The sequence below is a fragment of the Equus asinus genome, chromosome 16 (assembly GCF_041296235.1).
Source record: "Equus asinus isolate D_3611 breed Donkey chromosome 16, EquAss-T2T_v2, whole genome shotgun sequence".
Classification (NCBI taxonomy): Eukaryota; Metazoa; Chordata; class Mammalia; order Perissodactyla; family Equidae; genus Equus; species Equus asinus.
The window spans coordinates 22,430,454-22,439,352 of NC_091805.1; positions in this window are offsets into that span (position 1 = coordinate 22,430,454).

The window sequence follows — 8,899 nt, forward strand, 5'->3', positions numbered from 1 at the left end:
AGTGGGGATTATACTGAGGATCTTAAGATGGGGAGGTTATCCTGGATTTGCAGGTAGGCCCAATGTAATCACAGGGGTCATTATAAGGGAAATAGGGAGGCAGGAAGGCAGAGAAGGAGGTGTGATGATGGAAACAGAAGTCAGAAACAGAGACAGAGAGAGACTTGAAGATGCTATACCTTCAGCTTTGAAGACGGAGGAGAGGCCAGGAGCCAAGGAGTGCAGGTGGCCTCTAGAAGCTGGAAACTGTAAGGAAAGAGATCCTCCCCTACAGGCTCCAGAAGAAACCAGCCCCACCGACCCCTTAGTCCAGTGAGATGCATTTTGGACTTCTGACCTCCAGAAGCATAAGACAACATGGTTTTAAGTCAGTAAGCTTGTGGTAATTTGTTATAACAGAAATGAAGCTAATACAGTGGGACAGGAGTGATCTGATTTTAAGATATGTCTCCCTCCTCATCATATTTAATCCTGATTTATGGATGTTCAGACTTTGAGACCTGGGCCAAGATGCCACATGTATGCAGTGGCAAGGATTTCACCTACCCAGCTTTGAACACAGAGCCAGGTTTATCAAAGGACGTTAATAAATGTTTGCTAGTAAGTAAATGTGTGCTGTATTCTAGTCTGATTAATCCCAGGACTCTGTCTCTAGGAATCCCCCCCAAGTACCTAGATATACTCTCACACACACACACATATTTATTATTTATCTCTGTGTGTGCTCTTTACAGATCTTTTCTATCTAGACGTGACTTTGACACCTCACACTCAATTTGTCCAAAACTGCATTACTGAATTGGTTTCTGCATCCCACTCCCTAACCCTCTCCCTTTCTTATTTTCTTCCTTGAGTGAGTGGGAGTAGGGAGTCCCAACTCTCCACCCAGATAGCCAAGCAAGAAAAGTGGGAGTCATGATTTTCTCTCTCTTCACCCTCAGTCACCAAGTTCTAGAGAACGTATTCTGTAATTACCTCTCAAATTCACATCCCCCCTCTCTGTCCCCACTGACACCACCTTAGTCTGGCCATTATACTCTCTTATCTGGATTAGAGCAAAACCTCATCACTAGTTGCCCTCCAGGCAGCACCAGCAACAGGACCCCCAGCCCCTGCCGGGTCCATTCTCCTTCTGCTGCCAGAGTTCTATCCCTCTGCACACTCTAACCAGGTCACAGCTTTTCCTAAAAGCTTTTCAAGATTCTTCCTCAACTCCATGGTTGACTCTATAAATTCTAATCCTGGTTGTACAACATTTCAGGTCTCTCCTATAAACTCCTGAGGATTACAGCGGTGTCATGGTCACTACTAATCCTGACACCTGGCATAGTGTCAGGCATATAGTAATTACTAGAGAACTTTTTCAAAATAAACTTCTCTATCTTTCCAGCCTCCTCTCAGGCCATTCCTCACCTTATCCTTTACAATCTGACAACACCAGTCTTATCACTCTTCCCCAGATGGTTGATGTTATTTCACTCACATGACTGCAATGTTGTTCCCTTTGCCAGGAACCCCTGACTCATTGTTAGAAGGAAAATATAGTCATCTGTCAAAATCCTGTTGAAGCATTGCTTCCTCTTGAAGTTCTCTAACCACCTATCTCATCGGCCTCAAACTCTCTTCTCTGTACTTGTTCTGAGCCTCACTTTCCTTTTAAGTTTCTGATTTTTCATTCATGCTTTCTGATTTTTTTATTGTGGAAAAATATACAGAACACAGAATTTACTATTTTAACCACTTATAGGTATACATTTCAGTCCCATTATTAAGCACATTCACTGTTGTGCAACCATACCACCATCCATATCCAGCACTTTTTCATCTTCCCAAACTGAAACTCCATACCTATTAAATAATTCCCCATTCCCCCCTCCTCCCAGCCCCTGGGCACCAGCATTCTACTTCCTGTATCTATAAATTTGACTACTCTAGGTACCTCATGTAAGTGGACTCATATTGTATTTGTCCTTTTGTGATTGGCTTATTTCACCAAGCACAATTTTTTCAAGGTTCATCCATGTTGTAGGACGCATCAGAATTTCTTTCCTTTTTAAAGCCTAATAATATTATTCTGTTGTATGTATTTTATTTGTACTACTGAATTTTCTTTCTCCATTCTTCTGTTAGTGGACACTTGGGTTGCTTCCATTTTTGGCTGTTGTGAATCATGCTGTTATGAACATGGGTGTACATATACTGTTCAAGTCCCTGCTTTCAGTTCCTTGGGGTATACACCCAGGAGTGGAATTGCTGGATCACGTGATAATTCTATGGCTTAATTTTTTTGGAAGCTACTGTACTGTTTTCAACAGCAGCTACACCCTTTTACATTCCCACCAGCAATGCACAGGGTTCCAATTTCTCCACATCCTCACCAATAGTGATTTTCTGTGTTTTTGATAACAGCCATCCCAAATGCATGTGAAGTCGTAGCTCATTGTGAAGTTCCTGTTTTTTTTGTCCAGTCTGTATCTTTCTGGTCACTCTAGATCCTCTCTAAATCTCATACTACTCCTGAGTCCTAAACTGAAAGAAAACATTCTTGAAATCACACGAATGAGGGGCACTTCCCACAGAATAATTTTCTCTTCTTTTATGCATGGTGATATGGAGGTGCTGAAATGCTGGAAATTTGTGGTTACTGCAAAATATTCACAGTTTTTCCTACTGTGTTTACCTAAATTACTCTCTGTCTTCTCTTTAATTGTATAGTTCATTTTGACCCTATTCTGTTTATAGCTTCATTCTGTTTATCTACCTCTCTGGACAACCCTATCCATGCATCATCAGCATGTTAATGAAGAAAAGTATTTCTTATCACCTGCATTTTTTAAATCCAGAGGCAAATTTTAAAACATTTTTTATTATGCTGTTGTCATTATAACTTTATGAAGTTTTCTCCTTTACAGATATATTCCCCTTAATCACAGTCCTCCAAATTTACTTTTACAAAGAAACAGATTTTTATTGACTCATGTGTTAAAGGCACTTTGCCTAACAGAAAACTAAAATTGATCTGTTTTTGACAACCTTCCAAATAAAACATCTCAAAGTATACAGGAAAAGGTTATATTTTTGCAGTCTCTCTAGAGGTATAAACCCAATGTACAAAACAACATATTTCACTAAATAAGAACCTCAATAATAACTTTGAACTTGATTAATTTGTAGCACAATGACATAGAAAGAAAAAAAAAAAAAACAAGCAGCCCAACCAATAATTAGTGGGGCAAGTAGTTCACTGAAAGAAAAACCTACGCTCCCAATTATCCCTACCCCAGGTGGCAATGATCAGGCCTGAGAAGCATCTGAGTAAGTTTACAAGACCACTTAGAGAGCCACGAGAAGATATTAATGTCACTGTCTGTCTAAGCTGACTCTCTACCAAGAACAAAGGAAATGCAAAGGTATAAGTGTCTAGCAAAGAAACTAGGTTAAGCATGAAGTGTATGGTGGTGTCAGAGTTGCCACCATAAGCCTATTTTACCTTTTCAGAGAGGTGATTAATAATGATGCATTTGCATCCAAGTAAGACTCACAAAGTCAAAATGTGCCAATTATGGTCAAGATGATGAATACCATTGTTTCTCAAAATTTAGTGTGCATACTTGTCAGCTGGGAATCCTGTTAAAATGCAGATTCTGATTCAGTAGGTCTGAGACAGTGACCAGGATTCTGCATTTTTAACATCCCCCAGCTGGTGCCAATGCAGGTGGTCCATAGTCCACACTTTTAATAGCATGACGTAAACAATCAGAAGATCTGGCAAATTAGATGGAAATTGAAATCTCTGGGGCTCTTGGCAAAACTTTTGCTCTCCTGATAAAAAAGCAAAGATTGATGGGGCCACCACATTCCTTTGTTTACAGCATAGATATGGGGCCTGTAGCTGCAGCAGCCGCTTATGATCATGAGTAAAAAGCCACCAATCTAAGGTTGGTAGAGAAGAAATAAAAAGCCCACGTCCTTGATACCATCATTAAGCTGCTGCTTAATGCCTGGACTGCCTTGTAAGGAAATAAATCCATATTTGGTTAGGCCACAAATAATTAGGTTTTACAACTGAAAACACTTGTAATGAATACATATAGGCTAGAGGTACCAACATGTGAACTATGGACAAAAAAGCTAGCAGGAAAGGGAGTGGGAGGAGGAGCTAAGGACCTGGGTATCCACTAAGATAAGCTTCTTTCAATAAGCAATGATCTACTGTAGACTAGTGATCCCTGGCTTTTCCAGAAATAATCCAGTAAAGATTATTATTATTATTTTTAATGTCAAAATAATGTGAGTGATCTTCCTGTCCAATTCACATATATGACAATAACTTTTATTGAGCACTTACCATATGTCAGTGTTCTAGTGTCCCATATGTATATATATTTAATTCATTTAAGACTTATAACTATTCTTTGAGGCACGTTTAGTATTGTCCTCACTCTACTAATGATAAAATTGAAGCACAGAGAGTTTCAGTAGCTTAACCATGTTCACCCACTTAATGACAAAGCTGGGGTTGAATTCAGGCAGCACAACTCCAAACTGATATTCTCAACCACTTTGTCTCATTGCTGCCCCACAAAATAAGAGCTCTAATATCTATGACTTGGAAAGGAATGCATGTATGCATGTGGATTTGAATGTCCATCTCAATAAATTTGAGTGCCCCTGAGAGTCTTAATCCACAGTTTGGAAATCATTCTCCTTTATCCAGTGCTGCCATTAACACCTCCAAGTTCTTATCTCCATATTAGAAACATTTGAAAAATTGAAACCTCAATTTTAGAGTCACATGTTTAAAATAACTACGAATAGCTATGAACATAAGCAATCACTACCTGGAAGCAAACATTCTAATTGTAAAACAATTCTGGGTCATTTTTAAGACAACAGTGACTCAGCCCACTCTACCAATCAATCAGAGAAAAGAGCAGTGCTATTCTGCCCACCAGAGCAAGCACGTTGGGATCTAGGTCTACGTGTTAGAATTTTAATTAGTCGAAGTAGAGGTATAGGCCATTTTCTCTTTCTGTGTGTTTGGCCTCTATTTCAAACATAATTCTACTATGTGTTCTTCCTTTGTAAAATAAGAAAAGAAAAGAAAGTAGAAGTAAATTAAAGTAATAAAATAAGATAAAACATTATAATCCTATCCATTCTTTAAGACTCAGCTGAAATGGCAATCCCTAACTCCATCTCTAGCCCTGACTCAGAATTCCTTGCTCGTTCCTCATTGCTGTCATACATTTTTATTACAGCATTTATCAGATTGTATTATAGGTCTTCATAGGTCAGTCTCCTTCACTAAACTGTGGATTCCTTTTTTATCTTTTGAACTTATCACAAAGCATATACTCCATAAATATTCAAAGGATCAGTCTAAAGACTATGTGACATGTTATACACTATACTTTGTCAAAACAAGATTTGTTATTCTCCCCAATTACAGAAATCTAAATCTTCTGGATCAGGTAAAGAAAATTGTACAATATGTGAGGATTTGATTTGTGGAATTTTCATCTGTTGTTTGTAGAACTCTTCCACAGATGGAGGGCTTAACCTACTATGAGTTGGCTTCCTTCTCAGGGGAAATGATGTGTCCTTGAGGAGTACGGCATAGGGGTTATGAATATGGCTTGGGAGTCAGACCAGGGTTTCAGCTTGCTTCTGACACTACTGGCTGTGTGACTTTGAGGAAGTTATCAAGGCTCAGTTTTCTCAGTTGTAAAATCAGAAATGGTGTCTACTCATAGGGTTGTTGTGTGGATTAAATGAGTTAATAGATTTAAAGAATGTCACATAGAGTTTGGCATATATTAAGTGCTTAATAAATATGATTATTTGAGAAGTTAAAATATGACACCCTATCTTAGGCTGGATTCCAGAAGCAGACCCTAAGACAAGGATTTGTGTACGAGTAATTTACCAAGGAAGTTCTCAAGGAGAAAAGGTATGGGAGGAGGGGAAGCAGGACAGGGAAAATGGAGTCAAGTGTGGTGTTGATTACAGGCAAACTCCCACAGAGGGGGCATCAGGCTGATCCCACAGGGATCTCGAGTGTATAACTTACACCTCGGGACTTATCTCAACACAAAGCAAAGGCACAGAGATTTCATATCCCTGCACCTGTTAGTCATTGGCTAAGGACAACTTGGGAGGACGGAAGCACCCTCTAGCTCTCTGCACAAATGGGCAAAGCAGTTCCAGTAGCCTGTGAGCCATCGTCCAGAGAAGAGTTGCTGGTGTGGGCCATTGGAAGCAAAAGTACCCTGACCCAGGGAGAAGGAGCATACAGGAAGAGTAGAAGGGATAGGAGGGGATTGGGGCAGAGCACCAAGAATGTCCACTACCAAGGTGTAACCAACCAGGCAAAACACGGCCGCCCATAGCAGGATGTAGAGACAGACACAGGTTCAAATCCTACACTCTCCCTTCTCCAGACAATGTGAACTTGAACAATTTACCTAACATCTCTGGTCTCTTTTTCACCATTTGTAGAAGGAGGATGAGAATACCTATCTCAAAGAGTGATTACGAAAACTAAATGAGTTAAAGCAAAGTAACAATCAGAATATCTGACATGAGCCTCAGTAAAATAAGTTCTCCCTAATCCTTATAGGACTATCTATATTCATGAAGAATGGATTATAGAGATCACTGTGAATAGATGAATTTGTAAGTACTTGCCCCTGGCCCAAAATTTTTTTGGACAAACTTTCTCTTTAAAGCAAAAAGGACACTAGAAAAAGGGCCAAAAAGAATCCCTTAATGGTGGGATGTCCTGAGAACATACAGGGACATGTGAATTTCACATTGTTCCCTATTTAATGGATTGGGCTTTAAAATGACAAAAAGGAAAACAGCAAAAAAAAAAAAAGCATTTTCTTTTCAGAGTATGGAATCCATTTGGCAATAGCCATAGGAGTCAGACAGATCATCAATTTTGGCTATATCATTGGTGAAATGGGACTAATAAATATGACTGGACCTGAAGACATAACTGGGATTTCTAATGCTTCTCTCCAAGTCTAGAAGTCAGAAACATACTCCCTTCACCATCCCCGAAAGGTAGTCTGCAAAGCAGATATTCTTCTGCCTCAGTACAGAGAGAAGTAGAACCTCACACAAATTGGACACTAGCAGCAGGGAAAGAGAGACTGCTTTCCAGACCTCCCTCTGGAAGGCAGGACAGGACCCTGACCTATGTATGCTTAGTGCGAGGAATCTAGAACAGGACACACACACTGTGGACAGGGAGATCCAAACAAGAAGGAGAAGAAACTAAGTCTCACATGATGAATTCCAACCTACTTATACTCAAGATTCTGTGTTCACAGTGAATAACTCATAATAATAGAAATTCAGTTGCCTTCACAAAATTACATAAGGGTAACTCAGTCTTGCAATTCAAAATGATGTTCTTTTGATTTTTTTAAATGAAAAATTTACAGATACCATTCCTTCCAGAAAATCAACCCGGACAAGACTGCCGAAGATGTATTTGATAACACCCAGGGCCACCCATTCCAGGTAATCACGGTCCTGCTGGGGTTGCCAGTGTAACAGCTCCATCCTGTATCTTGAAAAACACATTAATTCTATGAATGTACAATTATCCCATTATGTACTTGAGGGCTGGAAGGAGGGTGTGGGATGCAGCCTAAAAAGACAGAGTGTGGGCATACATGATAAAGCCTCTATCTTGGGGATGCTGCTTGTTCAGAATGCAACATAGGTGTTCTCCTTCTGGACTCTTAATTTAAAAATATTTTCTGCTGTTGTATTTTCAACTCTCTTTTGGGTTTTTTGAGTCCTGGCTCCTTTTGCTTTAGGAGTAGAATTCTTGATTCATCATCACAACTCCTAACCTGACCCTCTTTTTCCTTTTTTTAGAAAGATTCTTATTATATTACCTATAAAACGATATTGCTTTATTGTAGAGTGATTAAATTCATGGGCTTGGGGTAAGAATGTTGGGTTCAGAGCCTGACTCTGACGTTTACTAACCATGTGATCTTGACAAGTTACTGAAACTGTGTGCCTCAGTTTCCCCCATGCATGAAATGAAGATAATATTCAATCTTATCGTAGAGAATTGCAGTGAGGGTTAAATGAGAGAATCTCTGCCCTGGTAAGCACTTAGTAAATGTTAACTATTAATATTACTCACTGTGCCTCACTATCCAGCACATACTAGACTTTTTTAATTTTTAAAACATTTTATGCTGACCATTTTCAAACATAAATAAAAATAGAATAATAGAACAAACTCCCACATACCTATTACCTAGATTGAATAATTGTTAATATTTTGCTAAATTTCCTTTTTTTAAATAAGGCAACATTGGTTTATAACATTATATTGATTTCAGGTATATAACATTATAATTTCACATTGGTATATACTACAATATGCTCACCACCAAAAGTCTAGTTTCCACCCACCACTATACAATCAATCCCCTTTACCAATTTTGCCCTCTCTGCACCCCACTTCCCCTCTGGTAACCACCAATCTGTTGTCTGCTTATATGAGTTTATTTTGATTTTGTTTTCTTTGTGTGTTCCTTTTGTTTTGTTTTTTATATTTCACATAGGAGTGATATCATATAGTATTTGTCCTTCTCTGTCTGACTTATTTCACTCAGCATAATACCTTCAACATCCATGTTGTCACAAAGGCAAGATTTCACCTTTTTTATGGAGAGTAGTATTCCATTGTATCAGAAGATTTGAACATATATTTTTCCAAAGAAGACATATAGATGACCAACAGGCATATGAAAAGATGTTAAACATCACTAATTATTAGGGAAATCCAAATCAAAACCACAATGAGATAGCACCTCATGCCACTTAAATGGTTATTAGGAAAAAAGCAAGAAACAACCAGTGT